General features: G+C 46.1%; 3 non-coding genes and 6 pseudogenes across 3 annotated transcripts; 6 read left to right on the top strand and 3 right to left on the bottom strand.

The window, feature by feature from the left end:
• Positions 1–351: 351 nt before the first annotated feature.
• LOC148669177 (5S ribosomal RNA) lies at positions 352–470 on the top strand (annotated as a pseudogene).
• A 537-nt stretch (positions 471–1,007) lies between these two features.
• LOC148669176 (5S ribosomal RNA) lies at positions 1,008–1,126 on the top strand (annotated as a pseudogene).
• A 537-nt stretch (positions 1,127–1,663) lies between these two features.
• On the top strand, positions 1,664–1,782 carry LOC148669175 (5S ribosomal RNA; annotated as a pseudogene).
• Positions 1,783–2,319: 537 nt separating this feature from the next.
• Positions 2,320–2,438, top strand: LOC148669174 (5S ribosomal RNA; annotated as a pseudogene).
• A 537-nt stretch (positions 2,439–2,975) lies between these two features.
• LOC148669173 (5S ribosomal RNA) lies at positions 2,976–3,094 on the top strand (annotated as a pseudogene).
• Positions 3,095–3,631: 537 nt separating this feature from the next.
• LOC148669172 (5S ribosomal RNA) lies at positions 3,632–3,740 on the top strand (annotated as a pseudogene).
• Positions 3,741–13,979: 10,239 nt separating this feature from the next.
• trnaa-cgc (transfer RNA alanine (anticodon CGC)) lies at positions 13,980–14,052 on the bottom strand. The gene has a single exon. It is a non-coding gene; the product is annotated as a tRNA-Ala (tRNA).
• Positions 14,053–17,502: 3,450 nt separating this feature from the next.
• On the bottom strand, positions 17,503–17,584 carry trnal-uag (transfer RNA leucine (anticodon UAG)). The gene has a single exon. It is a non-coding gene; the product is annotated as a tRNA-Leu (tRNA).
• A 3,479-nt stretch (positions 17,585–21,063) lies between these two features.
• Positions 21,064–21,151, bottom strand: trnay-gua (transfer RNA tyrosine (anticodon GUA)). Its single transcript is given in 2 exon segments — positions 21,064–21,099; positions 21,115–21,151. It is a non-coding gene; the product is annotated as a tRNA-Tyr (tRNA).
• Between the last annotated feature and the right edge of the window lie 3,905 nt (positions 21,152–25,056).

The raw sequence follows: 25,056 nt of genomic DNA, 5'->3' as shown, positions 1-25,056 counted from the left end.
ATCGCCAGCTGAAAAGAGACACAGCGCTTCGGCTGTGGAGACTTGTTCGGCTGGCGTTCGGAGAGTCGCGTTTTTCAGAATTGTATTGAGATCGTTTTCCACAGAGCTCAGATGTCAAAGCACAGCAGCAGCTCTCCACAGCGATCCTCTATAGCGCCCTTTCTCCCGCAGCTCCGTCCTCATTGGAAGGAAGCAAGAGTGAAAGGCTGAAGTGAAATAGAGCGGGGACGAAGGCAGTGAAGAGAGAGAACGTGGGAAGAAGAGAAAAACGCAAGGGAAAAAGAGCAGCGTCGTAAAAGAGGTGACGGAGCTGTCCTCTCAATAAGAAGGGTGCCAGCGAGCCTTGCTCTCGCTTACGACCACACCCCCTTGAGCACGCCTGATCTCGTCTGATCTCGGAAACTAAACAGGGATGGGCCTGGTTAGTACTTGGATGGGAGACCGCCTGGGAATACCAGGTGCTGTAAGCTTTTAAGCGCAGGAGGCGCCCTATCCCCGCTCGCTCGCTCATTCCCCTGTTCACACGTGCAGTGCGGCTTGTCCGTCTGTTTATTTGTCAGCTTTGGCGAGACACGGGTGCTTGTGTATTAGCGTGAGCGTTTTTTATTCTGATCATGAACAGTTTTACAAGTCCGCAAAGGATCGAGGAAAGGTTTATCGCCAGCTGAAAAGAGACACAGCGCTTCGGCTGTGGAGACTTGTTCGGCTGGCGTTCGGAGAGTCGCGTTTTTCAGAATTGTATTGAGATCGTTTTCCACAGAGCTCAGATGTCAAAGCACAGCAGCAGCTCTCCACAGCGATCCTCTATAGCGCCCTTTCTCCCGCAGCTCCGTCCTCATTGGAAGGAAGCAAGAGTGAAAGGCTGAAGTGAAATAGAGCGGGGACGAAGGCAGTTAAGAGAGAGAACGTGGGAAGAAGAGAAAAACGCAAGGGAAAAAAAGCAGCGTCGTAAAAGAGGTGACGGAGCTGTCCTCTCAATAAGAAGGGTGCCAGCGAGCCTTGCTCTCGCTTACGGCCACACCCCCTTGAGCACGCCTGATCTCGTCTGCTCTCGGAAGCTAAACAGGGATGGGCCTGGTTAGTACTTGGATGGGAGACCGCATGGGAATACCAGGTGCTGTAAGCTTTTAAGCGCAGGAGGCGCCCTATCCCCGCTCGCTCGCTCATTCCCCTGTTCACACGTGCAGTGCGGCTTGTCCGTCTGTTTATTTGTCAGCTTTGGCGAGACGCAGGTGCTTGTGTATTAGCGTGAGCGTTTTTTATTCTGATCAGGAACAGTTTTACAAGTCCGCAAAGGATCGAAGAAAGGTTTATCGCCAGCTGAAAAGAGACACAGCGCTTCGGCTGTGGAGACTTGTTCGGCTGGCGTTCGGAGAGTCGCGTTTTTCAGAATTGTATTGAGATCGTTTTCCACAGAGCTCAGATGTCAAAGCACAGCAGCAGCTCTCCACAGCGATCCTCTATAGCGCCCTTTCTCCCGCAGCTCCGTCCTCATTGGAAGGAAGCAAGAGTGAAAGGCTGAAGTGAAATAGAGCGGGGACGAAGGCAGTGAAGAGAGAGAACGTGGGAAGAAGAGAAAAACGCAAGGGAAAAAAAGCAGCGTCGTAAAAGAGGTGACGGAGCTGTCCTCTCAATAAGAAGGGTGCCAGCGAGCCTTGCTCTCCCTTACGGCCACACCCCCTTGAGCACGCCTGAACTCGTCTGATCTCGGAAGCTAAACAGGGATGGGCCTGGTTAGTACTTGGATGGGAGACCGCCTGGGAATACCAGGTGCTGTAAGCTTTTAAGCGCAGGAGGCGCCCTATCCCCGCTCGCTCTCTCATTCCCCTGTTCACACGTGCAGTGCGGCTTGTCCGTCTGTTTATTTGTCAGCTTTGGCGAGACACGGGTGCTTGTGTATTAGCGTGAGCGTTTTTTATTCTGATCATGAACAGTTTTACAAGTCCGCAAAGGATCGAGGAAAGGTTTATCGCCAGCTGAAAAGAGACACAGTGCTTCGGCTGTGGAGACTTGTTCGGCTGGCGTTCGGAGAGTCGCGTTTTTCAGAATTGTATTGAGATCGTTTTCCACAGAGCTCAGATGTCAAAGCACAGCAGCAGCTCTCCACAGCGATCCTCTATAGCGCCCTTTCTCCCGCAGCTCCGTCCTCATTGGAAGGAAGCAAGAGTGAAAGGCTGAAGTGAAATAGAGCGGGGACGAAGGCAGTTAAGAGAGAGAACGTGGGAAGAAGAGAAAAACGCAAGGGAAAAAAAGCAGCGTCGTAAAAGAGGTGACGGAGCTGTCCTCTCAATAAGAAGGGTGCCAGCGAGCCTTGCTCTCGTTTATGGCCACACCCCCTTGAGCACGCCTGATCTCGTCTGCTCTCGGAAGCTAAACAGGGATGGGCCTGGTTAGTACTTGGATGGGAGACCGCCTGGGAATACCAGGTGCTGTAAGCTTTTAAGCGCAGGAGGCGCCCTATCCCCGCTCGCTCGCTCATTCCCCTGTTCACACGTGCAGTGCGGCTTGTCCGTCTGTTTATTTGTCAGCTTTGGCGAGACACGGGTGCTTGTGTATTAGCGTGAGCGTTTTTTATTCTGATCAGGAACAGTTTAACAAGTCCGCAAAGGATCGAGGAAAGGTTTATCGCCAGCTGAAAAGAGACACAGCGCTTCGGCTGTGGAGACTTGTTCGGTTGGCGTTCGGAGAGTCGCGTTTTTCAGAATTGTATTGAGATCGTTTTCCACAGAGCTCAGATGTCAAAGCACAGCAGCAGCTCTCCACAGCGATCCTCTATAGCGCCCTTTCTCCCGCAGCTCCGTCCTCATTGGAAGGAAGCAAGAGTGAAAGGCTGAAGTGAAATAGAGCGGGGACGAAGGCAGTGAAGAGAGAGAACGTGGGAAGAAGAGAAAAACGCAAGGGAAAAAAAGCAGCGTCGTAAAAGAGGTGACGGAGCTGTCCTCTCAATAAGAAGGGTGCCAGCGAGCCTTGCTCTCGCTTGCGGCCACACCCCCTTGAGCACGCCTGATCTCGTCTGATCTCGGAAGCTAAACAGGGATGGGCCTGGTTAGTACTTGGATGGGAGACCGCCTGGGAATGCCAGGTGCTGTAAGCTTTTAAGCGCAGGAGGCGCCCTATCCCCGCTCGCTCGCTCATTCCCCTGTTCACACGTGCAGTGCGGCTTGTCCGTCTGTTTATTTGTCAGCTTTGGCGAGACACGGGTGCTTGTGTATTAGCGTGAGCGTTTTTTATTCTGATCATGAACAGTTTTACAAGTCCGCAAAGGATCGAGGAAAGGTTTATCGCCAGCTGAAAAGAGACACAGCGCTTCGGCTGTGGAGACTTGTTCGGCTGGCGTTCGGAGAGTCGCGTTTTTCAGAATTGTATTGAGATCGTTTTCCACAGAGCTCAGATGTCAAAGCACAGCAGCAGCTCTCCACAGCGATCCTCTATAGCGCCCTTTCTCCCGCAGCTCCGTCCTCATTGGAAGGAAGCAAGAGTGAAAGGCTGAAGTGAAATAGAGCGGGGACGAAGGCAGTGAAGAGAGAGAACGTGGGAAGAAGAGAAAAACGCAAGGGAAAAAAAGCAGCGTCGTAAAAGAGGTGACGGAGCTGTCCTCTCAATAAGAAGGGTGCCAGCGAGCCTTGCTCTCGCTTACGGCCACACCCCCATGAGCACACCTGATCTCGGAAGCTAAACAGGGATGGGCCTGGTTAGTACTTGGATGGGAGACCGCCTGGGAATACCAGGTGCTGTAAGCTTTTAAGCGCAGGAGGCGCCCTATCCCCGCTCGCTCGCTCATTCCCCTGTTCACACGTGCAGTGCGGCTTGTCCGTCTGTTTATTTGTCAGCTTTGGCGAGACACGGGTTCTTGTGTATTAGCGTGAGCGTTTTTTATTCTGATCAGGAACAGTTTTACAAGTCCGCAAAGGATCGAGGAAAGGTTTATCGCCAGCTGAAAAGAGACACAGCGCTTCGGCTGTGGAGACTTTATTAATAAGGCCCCTCAGTAGTTGAGATCTCTGTTATTCCCATCTAGAAACATGCAATCAGCATGTTATTGCTGAAGCAATAGTCACAACATTATTCCACACCTGGGTGAGATGCGGGTTATGATGACAGTCATGCTTTCTACACCTTATACTGAGCTCAGAAATGGACCAAGCGGACATCTCACGAGCAGATCCCTCCGCGTATAAGAAAGGCAACTTGTCTCAGCAAAAATACAAAAAGGCAAAAATCCCACACTTGGAATGCAAACGTACCCTAAAAAGGAAACACGGTTTTAAAACGAACTTGATTTTCCCCTGGAGAAACCTTTTTATGGACACACATCGCATCTATTACACATGTAGAACTAAATATAAAGATAAAACTTAATATAAGAAGTCATGACATATCACACATGACGAAGTCTGGTCCAGAATAAACAGTTTACACTGACCCACCTTTATTTACCCTGGTCACTCACTTCTATTAACTGTTTAACTGGGTAACAAATTAATATTTGTTTCAATTTGGGATCTACACCTGGGAGCCCTGAAATGTTGGCCAGAGGGGAGAAGCTGATATTCAGACGTGAGAATATATTAAAAAAAGGATCTGATGTTGTTTTTCACCTGTCTAATCAAAGCTTGTTCAAAAATTATCTGATTATAGGACACACGAGTTTATAATCATACTCATTCCACTTTTTAACCCCGTATATATGCACAATATGAAACGTATATACACTAAATCTCACGTGTGACTCCCATAATATACATTTCTTTACGAAAATTAGGAACACTTACTACAATTATCAACCCCCCATGACGAGGCAATATTTCATACCTTTGTTTCTTTGTGGGTTCAAAGTTCTGTCCTGTCGTTTCACACGTAATGTTTTGGTAGTTATCTCAATTTTCCTTTGCAATTATCTCCAAGATCATCATCAACTTTTTGTAAAACGCTATGCACAACTGATATTTAAAGAAAGTCCTGTACCAAAACGTCTTCGTAGGGAAAGACAACTTTTTTTCCTTACGTTAGTCGCTACACGGTTACTCAAAAAATCCATTCACCGCCTTTAAAAAAAAAGTTTCGTTTTTTATTGTGGTTCACTGACATTTCTGTCACAATTCTGAGGGACCCCAAATAAAATTCACTTGCCGGTATAAAGACGCCGGCGAGGATAAGACAGGTATCGAGCCACCTGCGTATCTAGCGGACGTTTAAAATAAAAAAATGGCGTGTAATGTTGCGAAGGGCTACTGTTTTTTTTATAGTTTGTCGATTGTAAGGGACGTGGGCCGCGACAGAAATACTGGACGGGGTGGGAAAAGGTTTATTGATGGTTTATTGTACCGCAACGGTCACAATTGACTCACCAGCAAAGATGGCGCCGAGGCCACATCGGCTCCCTCCCGCCCTGCCTCGCACCGAAGCTCGAGCTGCGGAGCGCGACGCCAAACCGCCAGTCCACGGGCGCGGGCGCCGGACATAGACGTCATAAACCCTTCCGAGGCGCAGGAATTATAGATCACTGTAGTTTCTTCTGGACCCGGGTTAGGGACAGTGTGCCCTCCGTGAGAGTCTTCTGAGGAAGCCAGTGTCTCATGGGTGTCCAGGCTTGGTACCATCTGTCCATCACAGGACACACAGACACACACACTCACACACCCTGGACAGGACACCAGTCCATCACAGGACACACACACACTCACTCACACACCCTGGACAGGACACCAGTCCATCACAGGACATACACACACCCTAGATAGGACACCAGTCCATCACAGGACACACACACTCACACACCCTGGACAGGACACCAGTCACTCACAGGATACACACACACACTCACACACCCTGAACAGGACACCAGTCCCTCACAGGACACACACACACAACCTGGATAGGACACCAGTCCCTCACAGGACACTCAGACACACACACTCACACACCCTGGACAGGAACCAGTCCATCACATGACAAACACACATTCACTCACACACCCTGGACAGGACAGCACTCCATCATAGGACACACACACACCAGGGCCAGTTTTCCCAGAAGCCAATTAGCCCAAAAGCCTGTCTTTGGACCCGAAGAACACAGGGAGAACATGCAGACTCCACACAGACAGCCCCCCCCCCCCCCCCGGGTCCAGACCCGAGCCCGGAGCCCCCCCGCGCTGAACCCCTCCGTACAGACGGCCGCACACAGCTCCGTTGTTCCCGATTCCCGAGGTGATCTGTTAAAAGAAGCCGGTGTGTTGCCTCCAGGTGACATTTCCTACTGGAGTCAGGACAGGAGGCTCTTCTGTACACAGAAGGGGATGGGGGTGGGGAACAAGCCGCCCAGCCCTGTGGTTGAAGCCGATACCCCGGCTTCTCTCCAGACACAGCTGGGTGAGCTCCTCCAGTCAGTACAGGGGGCTCTACTGTACACAGAGGGTGGCGGGGGTGTGGAACAACTCCTTTGTTCGGGGCCTTGGGGCATTCTTGTTGTGAAAGGCGCTATATAAAAAAAACTGAATTGAAATTGAATCTTACAGGTTTGGGTTTTTCAGAGATCTTGTCAGAGATCTTGTCTGACGTGCCCGTTTCAAAAACGTAACGACACTCCTCACGTCCGAGCGCCGCCGGTCTGTGACGTAACGTATCCTTACACAACCATGACGGTTTCATCATGGACAGCACGAAAGCCCGAAAAGTGGTTGACATTTTAATTTGGCAACGCCACGATGGATCCCAGTTTTTTTTTTTTATTTTGGAGGCCAAAAAGGACAAAAAAGGAAACGTCCGGAGTGGATCGATGGTCATCTCTGCGGTTGTTCTGATGTTCTGAAAAAACAAAACAAAAAAAAAAACGGCTCGCTTGCCCGGTCGTGTAGTGTTTCCACACCCCACGCAAATCAACTTCTCTTCGCCCCCGGGGGCTCGTCGCCCGCAGCACCCCTCTCACGTGATAGGGGCTTCCCCCGGCTGTGACGTACTTACCCCACCTCCTTCGGCCAACGTCATACCGAAGGTCGCGCTTCGGGCCGCGGCGATGTTGACGGACTGTCTTGTAGTGTGAGAAGGGTTTAAATTTCGACTTAAGGAGTTGGCCATCGTTATATTTCGCGAGGTATCATACGGGGGGAAAAAGAACATTTATATTTATCAACCTACTAGTAATACTGGGTGGATGTCACGTTCCCCAAAGTTCAGTGCCTCTCTCTAATAAAGTAGAAACGTGACATTGAACTCCGTTCGAAACAGGAGAAATCACCAGGACACGATACAACTGACGTCCGGAAAAGAAAAAAAGAACTCCTATTCCCATTTGTAATGACCCCGTAGTGTTTTTCCCGGTGTGCGCTCATCTTTCGGAGACCCGTTTCTCTCTGGTGTTTTGCTGTTGGAATAAATGCCGAGGTGACCCTTCTGTGTGGAGTCTGCGTGTTCTCTCCAGCGGGTCGTTTCCTACACCGCAGGGGCTGATCGAACCGGGGTCTCCCAATCGTCACAGAAGTGTGTGTCATTTTGGGTGGTGGTGGGGGGGTGCATCGGGGATACTGCGCCCCGAGGGGATAACCTCTCACCTTACTCCGGACGAAGGGAGAAGACCTGTACCTTCACGAGTCCGGGTTGTGAAAACTTCTTCTGGCAGTTCAAAACGTTTCGAAGAGACTACAGCGCTACCCTGTTTTCCATTTCTATCGTGTATTATTATACAGTCATAAGTATCTGTACTGATCACAGATCCCCCTCTCACTACCAGGACTGAAGCCCAGTGCAGCACGAATAATAATAATAATAATTAATCCGTCTGGACTCTCCACTCAGAGCTCTTCCCAGGTCAGGGGGATCCCCTCCAGCCCCCCCAGTGTGCAGCCCCCACGTGGATGATGCTCCAGTCCGCTCAGCACACAGCAGCTCTCAGTGGGGAGGAGAGCAGAGGGATGGAGCCAGTTCAGAGAGGGGGGGTGATAAGGAGGCCATGATGGGTCAAGACCAGGGGGGGAATCAGGCCAGGACACTGGGGTAACACCCCTACTCCTCTCCAGAAACACCCCGGGATTGTTAATGAGCACAGAGAGTCAGGACCTCGGTTTGACGTCTTATCCGAAGGACGGCGCCTGTTTACAGTCCAGTGTCCCCCGTCACTATACTGGGGCATCAGGACCCACACAGACCGCAGGGTGAAAGCGCCCCCTGCTGGCCCCACTCACACCTCTCCCAGCAGCAACCTCAGTTTTTCCCAGGAGTCTCCCCTCCAGGTACTGACCAGGCTTCTACCTGCTGGGCTCCAGTGGGGAGGGGGCTGCTAGCTGGGAGCTGCAGGGTGAGATGGCTGCTGGGCAAACGATGGCTAAAGAGCTTCCTAGGACACCCTGGAGTTCGTCGTCAACTTCCTTCTCTTCAGACGGAGGTGGCTTGAAATCTGTCTCGTTTCAAGGAGTATTGGACACGATGCCCCCCCTGCTTTAGCCCCGCTAACTGGTGGCACGCCGACAACGAGGGCTCTCGGCCTCAATCCATCAACCACAAACTCTCCGGGATGAAAGAGAAAGACAGACTCTGTTTGTTCGTTTCGGGGGGGGAGGGAAAAAACCAAAAGCTTTTTTTAAAAAACATTTTAATGATGCTTAACAAAAGAACAAAAATTACAATACAGATTAATGTCAAGGGACACACCCCCCCCCCCCCATCTTACGATCATCACAGGACCTTAAAATAATACTTAATAATACAAGGTCATGCAGACGATCTGAGGACTCAGGTGGAGATAATGTGAAAGTTTTCCACAGTCCAGTCTGGGGTCCCTCAGCTTCAGTCCAGACTGGGGTCTGGGGTCCCTCAGCTTCAGTCCAGACTGGGGTCCCTCAGCTTCAGTCCAGACTGGGATCTGGGGTCCCTCAGCTCCGGTCCAGTCCAGTCTGGGGCCCCTCAGCTCTGGTCCAGTCCAGTATGGGGCCCCTCAGCTCCAGTGCAGTCCAGTCCAGTCTGGTGTCCCTCAGCTCCAGTGCAGCCCAGTCTGGGGTCCCTCAGCTTCGGTCCAGCACAGTCTGGGGTCCCTCAGCTTCGGTCCAGCACAGACTGGGGTCCCTCAGCTTCGGCCCAGCACAGACTGGGGTCCCTCAGCTTCGGTCCAGCACAGTCTGGGGTCCCTCAGCTTCAGTCCAGACTGGTGTCCCTCAGCTTCGGCCCAGCACAGACTGGGGTCCCTCAGCTTCGGTCCAGACTGGGGTCCCTCAGCTTCAGTCCAGCACAGTCTGGGGTCCCTTAGCTTTGGTCCAGTCCAGTCTGGGGTCCCTCAGCTTCGGTCCAGCACAGCCTGGGGCCCCTCAGCTCCAGTCCAGTCCAGTCTGGGGCTCCTCAGCTTTGGTCCAGCACAGTCTGGAGTCCCTCAGCTTCGGTCCAGCACAGACTGGGGTCCCTCAGCTTTGGCCCAGCACAGACTGGGGTCCCTCAGCTTCGGTCCAGCACAGACTGGGGTCCCTCAGCTTCGGTCCAGCACAGTCTGGGGTCCCTCAGCTCCAGTCCAGTCCAGTCTGGTGTCTCTCAGCTCCGGTCCAGTGCAGTCTGGGGTCCCTCAGCTTCGGTCCAGCACAGTCTGGGGTCCCTTGGCTCCAGTCCAGTCCAGTCTGGTGTCCCTCAGCTCCAGTCCAGTCCAGTCCAGTCCAGTCCTTGGTGGGGAAGGCGACTCCGATCTTAGCTGGCACAGAACCAGGAAAGGAACCTGGAAAGAATATTGTTATTGCAGGTGTGAGGGACACAGACACGGACATCACCATGACATCAAACAGCAAGAGGAGACTCCTTCTTGAATCACAGACACGACCGGGCGGCGTCCCCCTGTCTGCTCACCTGCACCTCCTCTTCTTCTTCTTGTCCTTCCCGGCAGCCTGCTCCTCCTCTCCCTCGCTCTTCCTCTCCTGACACACGGTCTCCGCCGCCTCCATCGGCTCGTCCTTATCATCTGTCTCCACCGACATGCAGCTCAGGGACTTTAAAAAGACGCACCAGCACTTCTGAAGCAGAGACAGGAGAGTCACGTTAAGAGTCGGACTGGACACTCCAGGACATGAACACTGCACTGAGAGAGAGAGGGGTTCATACACACACACTGACTGGACACTCCAGTACATGAACACTGCACTGAGAGAGAGAGGGGTTCATACACACACACTGACTGGACACTGGACAGGAGTAAAGAGAGAATCAGAGCATTACCCACTTTCTTTTTCTTCTGTCTCACAGGAGGTGGTGATTGGACCTCCTCCAGCTGGAGTCCGAGTAGGGAGAGAGGGGGCAGGAGAGGGACAGCACAGGGAGAGAAAGAGAGAGACAGGTGAGTCAAGTGTCCCAAGAGTACAGAGACTCTGCTGAGATCACACTCGCAGTGAGTGAGCCTGGGTGTAGCCCACTAATACTGACCCACTGTACACCATAGGACAGAGAAGAGGAGGAGGAGAGAGACACACTGCCTAGACACCACAGGACAGAGAGGAGGAGGAGAGAGACACACTGACTGGACACCACAGCACAGAGAGGAGGAGGAGAGAGACAGTGACAGACAGGGCTGACAAGACAGACAAGATGGCGAAACTCCACCACAGACAGGACAGGAGGCAGGGTGGGACCAGCACTGACCTTCTTCCTCTCTCCTGCCGGAGGAGCTGTCTCCACCTCCTCTTCCTCCTGCAAGTCAAGAGACAGGCTGAGAGAGAGACGGGCTGGTGGGACATCGGCGAACAGAGCTGAAGGCAGAGAGCCGGGGAGACAGGCCCAGCTGGGACAACGCAGGACAGACAGAGAGACAGACAGAAAGGAAGGAGAGAGAGACACAAAGATGAAGGCACAGAAAGACAGCAGGCAAAGAGAAAGATTGAGATTGAGGGACAAACAAACCGAGAGAGAGAGCGGAAGGAGAGAGAGAGAGGAAGGAGAGAGAAGGACAGACAGACTGACAGACGGGGCTGAAAGAGAGAGAGACAGAGAGGCAGGGACAGACAGACAGCAGGACGAGAGAGAGACAGAGATCGAGGGACAATAATTTGGTTTCGAAATTTATTCTGAAAATATACAATCATTCACTCCTGAAAAATATCGAGTTCAAATTATACATTATGTACAATATTGTAATCAACATATGGCTAATCATCAAAAATAAAAAAAAACTGTACTGGGGGACACAGCTGGCTGTGCTGTTCTGGACAGAACACACTGAGGTCCAGTTTCCACCTCCTGCAGGATCAAACAGCACCTCCACTGGCTCTCCAGTGAACAGAGGGACAGACAGAGAGGCTTCAGGCTGCAGGGTGACATTGTCTCTGTGAGCTGAAAGACAATCAGGACAGAGGATGATATAAGAACACACTCTGTCAAGAATATAGAGCCCTCTAGTGATCCTACTGTAGACCTGCTCACCACCCACAGTGACGATCACAGTGCTGATACTGCTTCCATTAAGGTCCCTCACTGTGTAGTTGCCCTGATCAGCTGGAGTGAGGGAGCGGAGTGTCAGAGAGCTGTTCTGCACTGACACTCACTGTTCGTACCTGGGGCCAGGGAGCCCTGCGCTGCTCAGTAAGACTATACGATTCCGGACAGATCGTGCAGGATCAAACAGCACCTCCACTGGACCAGCAGTGTGGAGGGGGGAGACAGAGAGGCACCAGGCTGCAGGCTGTGGACTTCTGAGTGAGCTGAAAAGGGACAGGTAGAAACATGTTGAATATTTAGTTTTACAACAATACCTTGAGTTTGGACTGCGATCAGCTTCATTTTGTATTTCAGCTGTGAAAATGCAATTTCAAAAATGCACGCCACAGTCATGTTAGGTTCAAGTTACAGTTGCATCACAACTCAATACATTTGCAATTCACTTCTGAGATAATTGTTCCTGGTGTTTGTGTTGTGTATGCCTTGCAATGGAGGGGTGAGAAATAATGGACTTATTACATTATAATGAATAATAATTGCTTACACTTATATAGTGCTTTTCTGGACACTCCACTCAAAGCGCTTTGCAGGACATGGGGACTCCCCTCCACCACCACAAATGTGCAGCATCCACCTGGATGATGGGACGGCAGCCATAGTGCACCAGAACGCTCCCCACACACCAGCTATGAGTGGGGAGGAGAGCAGAGTAATGAAGCCAATTCATAAATGGGGGTTATTAGGAGGCCATGATTGGTAAGGGTCAATGGGAAATTTGGCCAGGACACTGGGGTAAAACCCCTACTCTTTTCGAGAAACACCCCGGGATTTTTAATGACCACAGAGAGTCAGGACCTCGGTTTTACGTCTCATCTGAAGGACGGCACCTGTTTACAGTTTTTCCAGTGTCCCCGTCACTATACTGGGGCATTAGGACCCACATGGGCCACAGGGTGAGAGTTCCCCCTGGTGGCCCCACTAACACCTCTTCCAGCAGCAACCTTAGTTATTATTGTGAAGAATGAAAGAATATTAGGAACATGAAAAGGTTGAATGTTTTAAATGCGTTTTTTTACTGAAACATCCGCTACAGAGATGCGCACACACGTCATTACAAACGCACACCTGCACAGAGACGTCCTCAAGCGCCTTGTTCACAATTATGGGCTCCAATAGGAACAAAAAACGCCAGCCTGACAACTCGAGCATTCAAACCAAGAACCCAACACGTACTTATGTTGGCAGCCTGTGCAGAAAAGCAGAAAGAACCACAAGCCTTCTCTATTGGGAGGAAAAACACACACTCCCTCTCTCACACTCCTGATTTCCTTAAATAGCTCATTCTTCATCTCTGGCTCCTACATACAGTATAGCAGCGCTCAGTCTGCTTTGAATAAGCCATAAATCTAAGATTTGTTTTATCTGTTCCTCTTGTCTAGGCCTAGAGCTGCTTTTCATAAAAGAGCTGTTTGCATAAATAGCTAGGGTTACAGCTGAAGACACCAGCTTCATCCCCCAGTGTGTTATACGTCGGGAGCAAGAGAAGAGGGCCAGGCCGTGCCTTTTCATAGATTTTTCTTCTGAAAAGTCAGTTTCTCAGAGGCAGATTTAGCCCCTCATGCATTGTAGAGAGATAGACACGCCCGCGCGCGAACAGTTAGAGCTGCACCCTCACACAGAGTCAGACCCGCACAGACACATCCTCTTGTTTAAACAAATACACAAACCTGACGGCGCTCACAATGATCCAGACACACACACACACACACACACACACGACATCAGTAGTCACTCTTGCACACTGGACCCCAGCTCAGTCCTCACCTCCAGCTCCTGCAAACCGCTTCGAACAAACTGCATTAAGAAAATTAGGTTGCGTTCCGGTAGCAGGCCATCCTGGGCACCAGTGTGAGTTACACACTCATTTGTAAAAGCCCTTCCGCATCGTCGGGCATGCTTCACAGTGCTGGACCTGGGGTGTGGGTGCTGTCTGTGTGGAGTTTGCATGTTCTCTCCCTGGTCTGTGGGGGTTTCCTCCAGGTGCTCCAGTTTCCCACAGTCCAGGGACAGGCTGCCACTTTCACTGGGCAGTGCACCGTCACCGTGGCAGCATGGTGGGTCGGATCTGATTTCAGTCTTTATTTCCTTTTTTAGAGATCCTGTAACCAGGACCTGTTCACTGCCATGACGGACACAAGGAACAATAAAGCCGAAGTCTTGTTTCCCACAAGAAACAACAAAACCGAAGTATTGTTCGATGTGCCGGTACAAACTTTTAGGTTATATAGTCCTTCCTTGCTGCTTCAGACGTCATTCGGTGTTATGGTAAGGGGGGGGTTGTGGTATTTGGCCAGTTAAGAGACCCTGGCCAAATGGTCAGTTTAAGATTATGCCCCCTCGCATCTGGAATCCTTATCAGTTAACCCCCTTTCCTGCCATAAACCCCTGTTGCTTAGAAGTCTAATTTTCAGGCAGAACTGACTTAAGTTAACCCTATTTACATCTTGTCTCTTACTTCAGCCCTCTTCCATTTGCTAGTTAAAAGTTGTACAACCCATTTGTATGCGACAAAAGAAGCCAGTCTGTTTCCGCCCAGTTTCGAACCGAGGGCCTTTCGCATGCGAGGCGAACATGATAACCACTACACTACGGAAACAGTGGTAAGATGTGCCCAGCGGCCCAGTGCTGAGCTTCGCCAATGCGTTTCAGCTGCTTCCAGTGCCTTTATTGGAGTGCGCTGATGGACCGTGCTCTCTCTCCAGAGACCAGCACGCCTGTCATGGACGGAGCAGGAAAGGCGGTGCCACATTCTACAGCCCTCTCCACGCAATCGGGCTACTGAAGTGGAGAAAATCGCCTCTCCAGAAAGTGCAAATATCATAGAGGTAGAGGTAGGGAGAGAGGAGGAGTACAAATTCAAGCAGAGGCCTGAGTGGAGCACTGTCATATGGCCCTGACATCAATCCCTCAACTCTCTGCATAAAGCAGTGTCTTATGGCCATAACATCCCACCCCCACCACTCTCAATGGAAAGCACTGTCGTATAACCATGACATCCCACCCCCACCACTCTCTGCATAAAGAAGTGTCGTATGGCCCTGACGCCCACCCCTCCACTCTCTGCGTTAAGCTGTGTTGTCAGGCCCTGACATCCCACCTCCGCCACTCTCTGCGTAAAGCAGTATCTTCAGGCCCTGACATCCCACCCCCGCCACTCTCTGTATAAAGCAGTGTCATATGGCCCTGACATCCCACCCCCACCACTCTCTGTGTAAAGAAGTGTCGTATGGCCCTGACACCACCCCTCCACTCTCTGCGTTAAGCTGTGTTTTCAGGCCCTGACATCCCACCTCCTCCATTCTCTGTGTAAAGCAGTGTCATATAGCCCTGACATCCCACCCCCACCACTCTCTGCGGAAAGCACTGTCATATAGCCCTGACACCCACCCCTCCACTCTTTGAATAAAGCAGTGTCGTCAAGCCCTGACATCCCACCCCCGCCATTCTCTACGTAAAGAAGTGTCATATGGCCCTGACACCCACCCATCCACTCTCTGCGTTAAGCTGTGTTGTCAGGCCCTGACATCCCACCTCCGCCACTCTCTGTGTAAAGCACTGTCGTATGGCCCTGACATCACACCCCCACCACTCTCTGCGTGAAGCACAGTCATATAGCCCTGACGACCACCCCTCCATTCTTTGCATAAAGCAGTGACGTCAAGCCCTGACATCCCACCTCCGCCACTCTCTACATTAACCCCTGTTAACTCGCTTGCTGAATGATCTCTCAAGAAATCCCTGGTGAGATTCAACAGGTGTTTTCTTCAACAGCCACTAAAAGTCTGATGACCTTCTCTGGATTTCCTGAATATGATGTAAAATTAGTTCAAATCATTTGGTAGTTAACAGAACAAAATGCTTTGGAGGTACATTTAACACAGCAGAGCAACACTGTAGCACTTCGTGTGTGACTGAGTTTAATTGTGTAAACCTGTCTCTCTATGAACACGAGCAAAGAGTTCTCACTCAACAGAAGATTGCGATGTGAGCACAATAATGTAAGACATCTGGTGATGCCAGGGATTGAACTCGGAACTTCATACATGAAAACCATTGAACTACATCCCCTATGGCACAGATGGTGGAACTGACTTAAAGATGTGCATATGTTCACTGACCACAATCCACCCTTCATGAATAATTGAAATGAATAATTTATTTTTATATCCAGTCACATGGGCGACGGTGGTTGATTCTTCAATGGGGGAGAGCGTTTTTCTACCTCCTTACTCGACTGTCTTTCAATTATGTTTTCCTTGAAATCTTTTTGCATCTTTTAAGTGCTTGCGATTAAATTACGCATAGAAAAACAGCAGTACAGTTGATGTTCATGGACCGATGCACACAACTCCAGTGATAAAGCCCTGTCTGTAAATATTGTAGAAGAACGTTAAAGGGCGAAACAACGCTCCAACCACGGGAATGGTAACAAGAAGGATCGTGTTCTTATTTAATATGTGCTTTTGAATTGCCTTGTCAATACACACAGGCTTTAGAGATGGACAAATAATTTACAGTGGTGTTTGTAAACAAAGATGGAACATGTTTTTTTCTATACCAGGAAGAAAGGAGCAGACTCTTAAACTTTAAGAGACAGAAACAATACCTCATCACAGCTAACACTAATTAAAACAACATCACAACAGAAGAGTGAAGCCTTGGGTGAATCAAATTAGTTTTCATTGGTCGTCTGTGTCTTCATAACTTTGTAGGTGAGAGAGAGGATTGCGAAAATGTGCGGGTGCTTCTTAGAAGTGTGTTGGTAGTACAGGTGACTTCCAAATAATTGAGCCGGGTTTTAATCCCGGCCAGTGCATCCCCAAACCTTTTCAAGATAATCATTTATCCGGTAGCACATCTCCTGAAACTAACATTCGAGGTAGGAAGCGTGCTCTTAAACACCAAAACACTCAAAAAGGAAGAAGCAGATCTCTGTACACAAGACAGTAGTGCGATATTAGAATTTCTGAGTTCTTGATGGATTCAGGCTCCTTCTCAGAGGTCCTTGCTCGCCAAATAACTTTACATCTGAGGAAGAGCACCACGGAAAAAAAACCCAACTCAACAAGCGAGCGTGTTGGTTGCTCTTGCTCTTAATGCAAGGAGCTGTTTTTTTTCCTTGCAATAATCATTATTAACCAAAAACAGCAGCACAGGTAAGTCGCATTTGTGATTATGTCACTTCTCTGCTTCAGCAAGGTCAATAAAAGACTCTGAAAGTAGTAAAGCAAAACTGAACTCAAAATCATATTAGGAATTCTGAGCGATATCTCCATACAGGTAATCCAATAAGAACGTTTAAATATTTGAATATAATCTCTCTATATATTTCGCTGCTTTTTACCCGGAGTAAAACTATTGGATTGAAGGAATGCTAACCGCTGGGTTAAAATGTATAGTTGTTATTTGGAGAAATCTGTAAACTCGTGATCTTATATGTTTTAAAAGACAGGACAGGGAAAAACGACAGTGCTGATTATTTTCCAGAGACAGAGCACTGATGACCTCTCCGAGCTGATTGATAAAGCCCACCCAGTGGATACTCTAGCAGAACGTCAAAGAACATTCACCTTTGTATCCAAAGAAACGACAGGAACAACATCAGGAAGCACAATCAATTCCCCTTTTAAATCTTTCCTGTAAGGTATGCTATGTGAATTCATGAAGTTAATCCTCTGATCTCTTTTGATCACGAACAAAGTATTTCTGATGGAGCGCTATGTTCAAAGATTTAATAAGCTTTACCCCTGCCAACGATTCGGCGTGAAGAATTAAAAGTTTCACAGACAAAAGCAGCTCACCACCACAGCCAATATTAAATGTACTTGCCGGTACACTATCATGTGCACTGCCTCAAAAGTGATCTCGGCAGACGTTGTTCCCTACATAAAGCTGAACGTGCCAAAGAGAATTTCTATTGAGAAAAAATATTTTTTCTGCCTTGATGTTAAGCCTGTCTTTTAGAAAGTCTATCTCTAAACACCTCCCACAGCCTAACAAAAAGCGCTTTTACTGATTGTATTGCAGGTCTTAAAACATTAATATTTGGCAGCAGTGGGATTCAAACCCACGCCCCCAGAGAGACTGGAGCCTAAATCCAGTACCTTAGACCACTCAGCCACGCTACCTTCCTTCATACCCATCTTCACATTGCTGGCTTGGACTAGGGGGGGCTTCAGCTCTTGTCGTCAGATCTAATGATATCATGACATGTGGAAGTGACTGCACCTTCATCTTCCGAGATGCTTTCAATAACACAAACGCTACTTTCACTGGCACAAACACAGCAATAATGAAGGTGGTGGGATTCATCCTTTGTGCTGTTTGTAGGGGTGTAACTCTACGGTGATCTGCTGACTTGAAGAGCAAAAATCAAAATCCTCTGCTATTACTGTTGCTTTTTTCATAGTTTCTTCAAATCCTTCATTTGAACGTAGATTTTGAAGGATATTGATGATAATACCACATAAATTGTGGTTTTCTTGTGATCGCCAATTTTATTCAAATAACAGCCTTTTTTACAGTTCCTTGCGTGTTTCACAAGGTATAATAGCCCCCTTCGCATCCTCAGCTAACATATTTTAAAATTACAATAGCTTATACAGCATGCATGTTTACATTTATATTAAAATTAAAGTAAATATACAAGAATACATACAGTGCTAACCCAATAATTCTTGTCAGGTTCTGCAACAAATCTGCGTTGTTATTTTAACATGTTTTAGCTGAGGGTGCAACAGGAGTATAAATGAATTTTCCCGCCAGCCATTCAAAGACCAAATTCCATGAGTGAACATTATTTTCTCAGATGTTGCCGGCATTGGACTTTGCCGGTGGTTGTCCACAACTGTTGTAGTAGTTCCTTCTTGAAATTCGACACGTGCAAAGCACTCGTAATATCATAGGTGTTAAAGTTCGCTGAGTCTATTCGAGTCATGGTGTGTATCCCTGCCTATCATTGGGAGACGGGTAACTTTTTTACACTCAGATTCCAATCTTCAATGCTTTGTGTGAGAGCTTACATAACTTTCATTTTCTCACAATTTCTGACGATTGTTCCAAAGGGGCACCCTGTCAATTCCGAATACTTTTCAAAAATCTGCCTGCATGTTTGATTATTGTCATTTCACTTAGAAAAAGTTCAATATTGATCATAACTAAAGAAAATAATGATCACGAACAAAAAAGGGATAAAGATGCCAGTCGATCTTGAATCAGAGCTGGGTGAAATGGGCTTCTGTTCTGATATGGTTGTATGAGAAACAGGAGGAATCGCCAATCTCCTATAGAACATGAGTTGAATCAGGAGTGAGACATTTAGTATACTCGTGCATATGTCAACGCCTGACCTACATCGTAAAACTAACATTAAGTTGTCAGAGACATTCATTTATATACAAACAAGAGACAGACCAAGTAATAATTCTACATTAGTTCAGGTGGGTAAACCTGAACTAACTAACTAATAAACCTTTTAATAATTCTACATTAACGTGTCCTACATTGATCAGACTAATTGACATGGTCTGATTCAGAGCCTGTGCAGTTCGTGCTAATTACAAGGACAGTTCTGATCCCTCATCACCGAACTGAACACAAGTTCAGCTGTTCTCCAGTTTTGTTACGCATGGTTTTTCATTGCAATTGAGTTCAGAGCTGGAGCTGATCTCCAGACAGTACAGTGTTTTGGGTAAGTTGTCGAAATTCGCATGAGGCTGCAGACAACTTACCCAAAGTGTTTTCTATAGCTTTCAGGTGGAGTTCATTTATATAAAACAACGTAAGTGGTATAAACGCAACAAGCCAGACGGCAGTCCAACTTATAATTTTCTGACGCGAGGCCTGACGCGTTATTCATTATGCCACTGACCCTGCTATTGTAGTGCTAAAAAACACGTTTTCTACATTTATGTCTGTTCACTCTAAAAACTCTAAAAAGGACAAAAGGTTTGTGTGTCCCGCTAAAATTCCGCTTCATTTCGAATGCAAATAAAAACCGTTTTGTTCCAAGAAATCATAGATTTGTCACATCCTTCATACTATACTTCTCTCTTGTATTAGTAAAGCATTTTGATTTAAACTGAACAATATATGAAAGGTTTCATCTATACACTTACACATAATAAGTATACGAATAAATACTCGGAAGAAGCCGCAGCTCAGGTATTAGAGAGATTTAAAATCGGATCGGAGGATTTAGAGTCCAGACTGCAAACCAACAGCTTACACAGGTCTTTTATAGAACCCTTTTGATTTCCTCTACTTTGTCCCTGTGATGTCATTGTCCTGCTCGCAGCCGAGCCCGACACACGTCTGGTTTCTGTCGCTTGACGCACACCCTGCGGTCCATGCGGGTCCTAATACCCCAATACAATGAAGGGGACACTAAACTGTAAACAGGTGCCGTCCTTCAGCTGAGACGTAAAACCGAGGTCCTGACTCTCTGTGATCATTCAGGAGAATGGTGGTGGTGGAGGGGAGTCCCCATTACCTGTAAAGCGCATTGAGTGGAGTATCCAGAACAGCGCTATATAAGTGTGCGTAATAATAATAATAATAATTATTATTATAATTGTAATGTAAAATGCAATAAAAAAAAATATCAAACTTTGATTCAAAATAGATTAATGTAAAAACTGATAAAGCTAATGCTTTTTTCAGGGCTATAGCTGTAGCTGCGAGAAGGTTAAAAGCGCACAAGTGATCTGTCTTTCGTCAAAGTAATTGCCAGAGCAGTAAGACGCAGAGCACCATCCAGCAGCTGTAGACGATGTTCGGGGAAGAGCTAATTCTGTTTTTAGCACAGGGAGTGAGAATGAGCTCAGTCCGGCTCCGAGCAGAATCCATCCTGGTTTGGTTACAGTGCGCCTGAGGATCTTTGGATCGCAACGTAAAAAAAACAATTGCTCACATCGTGTGACTTCCACGACAGGAAGGAAAGATATCACTTAAAAAAATCAGAACTGAAGATTTGGATCCTGGGCCTCAATTTGATCAAATTATTAAAATAATAATTATTAAAATATCAAATTGTGTTTCTGCAACATTTCGTGCACAGTACGCCATTTTTATCTAAAAATAAAACAACAGTCACAACGAGAGCTTATACGCAGTCTGGGGTATATTCCCCTTTTATATTTTTGCCACTTTATATCGAACCTGTTATACTCCCAGAAGTGCACAGTAGCTTGTACAAATGTACAATTCACCACTGGTATAAACAGATGTGTGCCCTGTTTGCCTTTGTAAGCATTTGTTTAAAAAATAAGTTCACAATACGATAAAAACACAGAAAGCACAAACTTCATAATACAACGATACAAAATCAATACCAAATCATTATGCCAATTAAGTACCTATCCTTTGAAAACAGAGAACACCTTTATATCTACAAAAAACTTGACATTTGTATGTATTTTTGAATTACAAAGCAGACAGAGTAGTCCCTTAATTCAAAGATCGGATCTTGGCCAAAACAAGACAATCAGACGTGGGCTGAATTCGGAACAGGAACCTCTACTTCGTCGTTTATTGAACTTTTGATAAATGTCTGAATGAAACAGATTCGCTTTTTTAACTCTTTGATTAAAGTACACAAAAAGCACCTTCTTTCGAGCCGGAATCGAACCAGCGATCTAAGGATTCCCTACTGACTCCACTACAGTCCTCCGCTCTACCAACTGAGCTATCAAAGGGATGTCAAGCAATGCTCCCTAGCACATACTGCCCAATGTAGTGAAATGTTCCGGGTGATTTAAATCCCACTTCGACATCAAGTTTCCAACTCGTTTCCTTAGTCTTGTTTACCTTGAATTTAAGCCACGAACCAGGATTCTACTGTATAAACTTCCAGGGATATTACAAAATGTTTGATGGGGCATCAATCATTCCAGGCGGAAATTGACTCCTTTTTTTTCTCGAGGGATCATATTAAACATTTCATTAGTATCGAGAGGAGGATCACCATGAGACACAAAACAAATAGTTTCTTTCTGTCTTTATTAGAAAGTAGCGTTTGTGCTACATTAATAATATTTTCGTGGAAATAAAGAAGTTTCGAAATGTGGTTTTGAGTTAAATATTAGCGTGTTCATGTAATTAGTTTGTGTTTGTCATTACTATATATATATATTGCCATGTTACTAGAATTTGTAACTGAAGTTTACTAGTTGTGTTTTTTATGATGGTTAGACATTTGTTGATTACAATATTGTATATAATGTATAATTTGAACTACATATTTTTCAGGTGTGAATAGTTGTATATTTTAAGAATAAATTTCTAAAATAAATCATTGGCTTTATTTACTAGTTTCTACACCTATAAAAATCTTTCTTTGATGTATAATAGACCTTTAACTATATATGTATAGTAGTCTTCTAAATTTATCCGTATAATAGAACTACAACCATTTATGTATAATAAACATATAATCAATTTCATTCTAGACCAGTTACGGAGCACAGTTACACGTCTGGTATGCGTTCAATAGTCGTATATTCTACATCTTTTGCCCACTGGGATGTGCCGATTTTAACTTGGCAAACCAAGATACACATTTTCTAATGAAACCTTAATTAAAAGACAGTTTGTTTTCTCGAAAGCGTGTTATGTAAAAAAAGAGAAAAACGAAAATATATGGATGGTAATCTTTCAAAGCTGAAGATTTTACTTTTGAAAAATTGACATTTTATGTACTGTATGCAGATGCATTCGCTGGTTTTAGAACTTTGCTGTACTTCCTGAATCATTTTCAGTATTATAAAGTGGGTGTAGATTTTTCTTTCAGGTTAGGACGCGAGTGTGTACATGTGTTTGATTTTCGTTTCACTGATTCTCATTGAAGATTTGGGAATTAACGACGAAAGAATCAGTTGCCTCGGAAAGCAGAAGGTTTGGTTCTCAACGATATTGAAGACACGCCCATGTAGAGCAGCGGGTGATGATTTGTGCTATAAAAGACCAAGTGCTCAAAGTGACGTCTGCGTTTACCGTTTAGACTTTTCATCTCGGGCGCACTTTTAGAAAGCAAAGATAGAGCAGTTGTGTTGAATCACATTATAGCAGCGGAAGCGTGCTGGGCCCATAACCCAGAGGTCGATGGATCGAAACCATCCTCTGCTATGTACACTCTATGCACGATTGATAAGCATACCATCAGTTTAATGAAGTGCATTAAAACTGTTTTTTTCTCTCGTGTGTATGAAAGCTTCACACTTAAGGTACTATTTCATCTTTACCAATAGCAGATGCCCAAATGTATCTTTGGTTGTTCTGCGATCCTTCATAGTTTCCTCAATTCCTTCAAATGAACATCCATATCAAAGCAATTATGTATATATATATTACAATTAAGGTACATATTAAAAATATCAACGCACATTTGTATAATGCTCATTTAATAATGATTGTCAAGGATTGTCAAGTTCTCCAACAAATCTGTGTTCTAAATTTTAAAATATTTTTGCTAAGGATACAACGGGTGTATAAATGAATTCTCCCAACAGCCAGTTAAAGAAAAATTCCACACGTGAAGATGGTTTTCTTGGACATTGACTTAGGTACTTATTTGTTTACTTGTTGTAGTTGCACACGAGTAAAACACAAAGATTTCCTGCCACATTCAAGAGGGTTTGCGAAGAAATCCCTTCAATTTTTAGCGGAGATTTTGTTTACATCATCACAATCTGAAGCACGTCCCTGAGTACGTTTGACCCACCAACCCTTTGTTTAACAGCTGCACAGGGACACATTCCCGTTGCTTTTCACAACTCACATGTTTGTAGTTAAAGAAAATAAAATACTGTCATTTTCCTGCCAGCTGGCAGTATTTCTTCTGCACTGACTAAGAGTAACCAAGAAGTTCATTTCATCTTTCGCAGGCTGTAATCTACAGAAAAGGAAGTGAATACTTGTATTAAGCTAAATCAAGCCGACGGAGTTGCACTGCTGTTGTTTTTCTCCACTTTTCGTTAAAAGGAGAAAAAATCACTGGCATTTTTTGGAAGCATTTCTTCTGTCCTGAGAAGCAAGATTTGTATTTTATCTTTCAGAAGTTGTATGAATTTCTTGAAGTTCAGAAACAACTTGTTCCAGAAAAGAAATTAACACTTGCTTCAAAGTAAATCAAGACGTCGGTGTCTCTTGCTGTGTGTGCTCTTATCTGTCCATCTCTCTATCCTCTTCTCTCTGGCAGTCTGTGTAGAGTATCTGAAGGGGATGTAACACCACTTGGAAAAGAAAAAAATTCTCAGGAAAATTCTCAGGCAGAATAAAAAATCATTATTCTCTTCTCAGTGAGATTCACAGCTCAGACTCACACTCAGACAGGATCTCAACTCCGTACTGCTCTCTATCCTCACAATCCAGAACCAGAAGATATTCAGACAATCAGTGCTGCTACATGAACAATATCAGACAGAACAGCCTGGACTCATGTCACATTTCCCCCTTTTATCTTTCCTCCCAGCCCTCTTAGAGACATAGAAGAGCTCCTGGTTCTCCTCTCTGTGAACTGGGCTCAGGGGTCACTGATCTGGCAGTTGTGGGCTCTGTTCCAGGTCGAAAGCAAGAAGGATCTATTAACGCTTTCCAGGACTTCCAAACTCTTCAGTATTACTTTCTTTACTGTATGTCAGCCTCCCAAAATGTTTATAAATGTTTTATGAGTGTGGAATTATCTTATTATTTATATACAGTATTTATGTAATAAACAACAGTAGTGACACTATGATCGGTATATTGATTATTTGTAGCCTATGGTCCGATGGTCGTGTCTACAATAGTGACCATTTGACCAGTCTGTAGCTCTGAGCAGTGGGACTCAGATCACACAGAAGACCCGCCTGTGTGTGATTCCATACCAGCCCTGGGATTCAGCTACTCTCACAAATGTCTCACAGACCGTCTTATAAATTTACAATTAGATGAAGTCATGTAACAGTTTTACAGATAATTTAAATAATCAGACAGCAGTTTTGGCAGTGGATACATCTCCACATGGGAGAAAGGAACTGAAATATATGTGCTCACTGTAAAGTAGGAAGAGGTGGTCAGACAAGCAAAACAACTTTGCAGATAATGTGAAGTGACATTGTTTTGTGTCAATCAGCTCACAGATTTCGCTTCATGTGCCTTAAGCTGTGCAATTTGTATGGTTGTTGAATGAGATTGATTTCTTCACAAGCCCAGTCAATTGACAGTGGAGAGCTTGCCGACACACACCTTCATGAAGACTCTCTTCATTGTCAAGTCGCCTCCTTTGCATACAATAGTAGCACCGACACTAAGAGAAAGGATGAGAAATAGCGTTTATCAAGCGATTGCAGTGTTTGTTTGACTGAGGATCCTTGTGTGCTGAACTGGCCTCTGGAGAAGTGTAGTGCAGTAAAACAGAAGGTTTGTGTCACTCAAGATTGTTACAGAACAGAACAATACAATTACAATACTTTTATGAGAGTAAATATTACTGGTGCATCACAGTTCTTATAATGGTGAAAACAGGAGCACCTTCTCTACATTTTTGACTGAAGTATTTAAATGGAAAGAAATACTATCACTATGCAATTCATAAATGCAATTGACCTCCTCTAAATGTTCT

The sequence above is a fragment of the Lepisosteus platostomus genome, chromosome 5 (assembly GCF_059453375.1).
Source record: "Lepisosteus platostomus isolate fLepPlt1 chromosome 5, fLepPlt1.hap1, whole genome shotgun sequence".
NCBI lineage: Eukaryota > Metazoa > Chordata > Actinopteri > Semionotiformes > Lepisosteidae > Lepisosteus > Lepisosteus platostomus.
Note: the sequence above shows the minus strand (reverse complement) of the source record. Positions and strands in the feature narration are given on the sequence as shown.